At 33.9% G+C, this 3,943-nt stretch overlaps 2 protein-coding genes across 4 annotated transcripts in view; both read left to right on the top strand.

Moving 5' to 3' along the window:
* The window catches only part of LOC106468406, a 41,434-nt gene that overhangs the window by 3,251 nt on the left and 34,240 nt on the right, over positions 1–3,943 (top strand). The window lies entirely within an intron of this gene.
* The window catches only part of LOC106468405 (leucine-rich repeat-containing protein 70-like), a 9,366-nt gene continuing 7,084 nt past the window's right edge, over positions 1,662–3,943 (top strand). Inside the window, exon 1 of the mRNA XM_022396744.1 lies at positions 1,662–1,865. The gene's annotated coding sequence lies outside the window, so the exon portion shown is untranslated. The remainder of the gene's footprint in view (positions 1,866–3,943) is intronic.

A 3,943-nucleotide genomic window follows, 5' to 3' on the forward strand; every position in this document is an offset into this window, starting at 1 on the left:
TGTGATTTATAGCATGTGTTATAAAAGTTGTTAAGTGTATTACAAAGAATAAACTAGTTTTCATCAAGAAGGAACTTGTATCGCTGAGGTCACTCGGAAATAATTTTTACCGGAAATTATCAAACAAGCAGATACACAATAATATTGTCACTTGAGACTGAGTAGGTTTGTTTAGTATATTGTCACTTGGGACTGAATATGTTTGTTTAGTCTATTGTTTCATATAGTGAGTAAGTTTATTTAATTTCTTACATCAAGTATAATTAATTATGGTAATTCTTTCCCAGCTTAGAAAAGGCGATCACACCATAACAATTGTAGTTGAGACACTATTAGTATACAGTCTTATAATTCTTGAATTCCCCCAAGAGAATAAGTAAAGAGTTCGTGGTTAAAATACAACAGGCCTAATACTAATACTAATACCAATTATTGCTCCGTTAATACTATGTAGTATTCCTTCGCCAATGGTCACTACATACTGGTCAGTTGGCTTGAACAATGTTTACTTATAATTATAGGTATTTGTTGAAATTTATCATCTGATATATATCTGTAAGCACAACCTGACCGATTAAGCTGAAAGGTTTAAGAGATTTGACAGAAACCTCAGAGTTCGTGTATTTCTGTGTTGGTGATAGTACTTGTGTGTAACAGTCATCAAAAACTGACAAAATAAATACTATGGTGTAGAGGACTACAACAGTATGACTAATAATCTGTTTCCAAGTCCATTGTCTTTGCAACCTGTTTACTGTGTTAATCTTATACAGTCGGAAAACAACTGACTGTACTGTAAACAAATACAGATTAACCTTGGGCTTTAAGAAAAGAATGAGAATAAAATTTGAAGGCTCAACTTTTAATGTTGTACTATAAGCTATTGTTACGACAGCGGAAGTCACGTGACTCTAGTAACACGTCATGATATTCTAGAAGGATCATGTCTGTTCGTGGCAACTCTGGTCTTTTCTACGCGCCTTCTATTCTTGTATATAAGTGCGCCATATAAAGCAAAATTAATTAATCGGAATAGAATTTCAGACAGACAGAGACGGACAATTGAGTCAAGCGCGGTAGTTACCGTAAGTAAAGTGCGTGAATCGTTGTGAATTCTAGCATGTGTTTAAGTTAAAGTGACTGTGGAAATTAAGTGTATTGCAAAGTTGAATTGAGAAAGAATAAACTAGTTTTATTTAAGAAAGGACTTGTATCGCTGAAGTTTCTCGGAAAGAATTTCCACGGAAAATTAACAAACGAACACAGAGACGTAACACTATAAATTCTCTCTTCTTTGGGAAACGTTTCTAAACCATAATCTAAACTTTGACCTGTCCGTCTTGTGTGATGCTAAAAGTTAAAATATAAAGTATGATATTAATTATATAACTGATTCTTGTATACAATATTAAATATACATCGAGAAATCAAAACTGTTCGCTTTTATTCAAATAATATGAGTTTGCGTAAATACTTGACTGTGAAATCATGATTCAGCCTTTTTATTCTTGTACTAAACTACATCTTCAAATTTTTATGGTATTTTTATAAAGACCTTTCCGTGCAACATGCTACACTCAGTGTATACGTAGCTCGTGCGATGTCACGTGAATCCCACACGTCTGGTATTACAGAGAGATGTACCACCTGTAACGTATACCACTACCTGTTTGTTGTTTGAGAGGAACGCAGCAGTGAGTGAGGCATCGTTTCATAAATTCCGTTTAACTGAAATATCTTATGGAGAAAAATCGGCGTTTGACAATAAATGCTGGTGTCATGTTGATAACGTTTAATAAAGCTAAAAACCTGACATTATATGCAAACGGATATGTACCTTTATGTAGTTCTCACCTGAGTTATTGGTAAGTAGGCTTAATTATTCATTTTACCCAGTATGCAGTTCCCATATCAGTTCTATGTAAGTAAACTTAATGATTGAATTAACCCTAAGCAGTTCTAATCTCAGTCCGATATAAATAAGCTTAATGATCTGTTCCAAGTAAATAATCTTAATAATCCGTTTAACCAGTAATCTGTATTCATCTCAGTTCCAGATAAAAAGGCTTAATTATTAATTTAACCCATATGCAGTCCACACTTAAACTGCTGGTGAGTAGGCTTACTTATCCCTTAACCTTATCCTCTGCTCAACTCTGTCTGAGAAAAATGTCATTCTTTAAGCAGGACAGTAAAATAGTCACTGTTCGGACTAGATCAATAGAGATAAGGTGCGATCAGAACAGTAAAATAGTCACTGATCAGGCTAGATCAACAGAGATAATGTGTGATCTGAACAGTAAAATAGTCACTGAGCAGGCTAGATCAACAGAGATAATGTACGATCAGAACAGTAAAATAGTCACTGTTCAGGCTAGATCAATCGCTCTTGCATTCCTTCAAATCCAATTTAATTAAATGATACTTTATCATTTCAAACGATCTCTGGTATTTCAGCTTCAGTGAAGTTTCCTATCTCTCATTCTTATCACTGATGTGTCCTATATTTCCTCTGAATTATGAATGCGATCTAATTTCATGCCAGCAAGGACGTAATATTTTTGTCGGTTCTTTCCTACTCTTCCCCGTAGTTCTGTTGCTTCTCTCCAATTCTTGATCACTGGTTGTATATTAATACCGTGAACTATCCATTGTTTAACGATAATGTCACTTATACAGTAAGATCTAGTGTAAAAAAGACAAGTAAAAGTATTTCTTGTTTACTTATTAAAGCATAGCGTGCGTTGCTGGACCTAGAAACTGTTTTAGCCAATCACCATAAAGCATGGTTTAACTGTATTAACAGCCAAACCTAACCAAAACGCTAGAAAACAACGTAATTAACTGGGTTTTCGTGGAATCCGAAAAGCTAACCTAATTTTAGTATAGAGCAGCAGTTTTTAGCTGCGGCATAGCGACTCATAGAATGGCTCCGACTTATTTTTTCAACTATAAACTTTTAACTCATAGCTCTGTCATCTATTGACCGATTTGAGGTCTAATTACAGTTTTGGACTCAGGAGGCCAAACCCTTTCGATTGATGTATTTGACCACGTCCAAGGTCTCTTAGATTAATTTACTCTAATCCTGCCTAAAAGAATTTCAAGTGCCGCGGCTATTGAGGATCCCCTCTTGTTTCAATATGAGAGAAGTGTAGAGAAAAGTCCGTTTTAACATAAGCTACGCAGCTTCGTCTCTTTTATTATCATTAGTAGTAGTAATATCAACTATTTGATCAAAGGTACATGATCGAAATGCTAATTAAAACCCAACGATTCTATTCTACTTTTATTAAAGATTTATAGAATGCAACCAATGAAAGGATAATTATCGAAAATATTGATTAAAGTGCAACCACATAGACACATCTATCAATATTACTATCAGTAAAATTCTTATTTCTGGAAATTAGTCATGTTATGTAGGTGTTATACTGGCCACAGAAATCAAGACTATCACAAGTAAAATAGTAAAATTCTTTATTTTGGAAATTAGTCTCCTGTTGTCTATAATATCCTTTGTTCTATCCTCGTTGTTTATAATATCCTTTATTGTACCCTGTTGTTTATGATATCCTTTATTGTAACTCTGTTATTAATAATATCCTTTGTTGTACCCCTGTTGTTAATAATATCCTTTGTTGTACCCCTTATTGTTTAATATCGTTTGTTGTACCCCTGTTGTTAATAATATCGTTTGTTGTACCCCTGTTGTTAATAATATCCTTTGTTGTACCCCTTGTTGTTTAATATCGTTTGTTGTACCCCTGTTGTTAATAATATCCTTTGTTGTACCCCTGTTGTTAATAATATCCTTTGTTGTACCCCTTGTTGTTTAATATCCTTTGTTGTACTCTTGTTGTTAATAATATCGTTTGCTGTACCCCTGTTGTTAATAATATCCTTTGTTGTACCCCTGTTGTTAATAATATCGTTTGTTGTA

This window comes from Limulus polyphemus, unplaced genomic scaffold (genome assembly GCF_000517525.1).
Source record: "Limulus polyphemus unplaced genomic scaffold, Limulus_polyphemus-2.1.2 Scaffold2997, whole genome shotgun sequence".
NCBI lineage: Eukaryota > Metazoa > Arthropoda > Merostomata > Xiphosura > Limulidae > Limulus > Limulus polyphemus.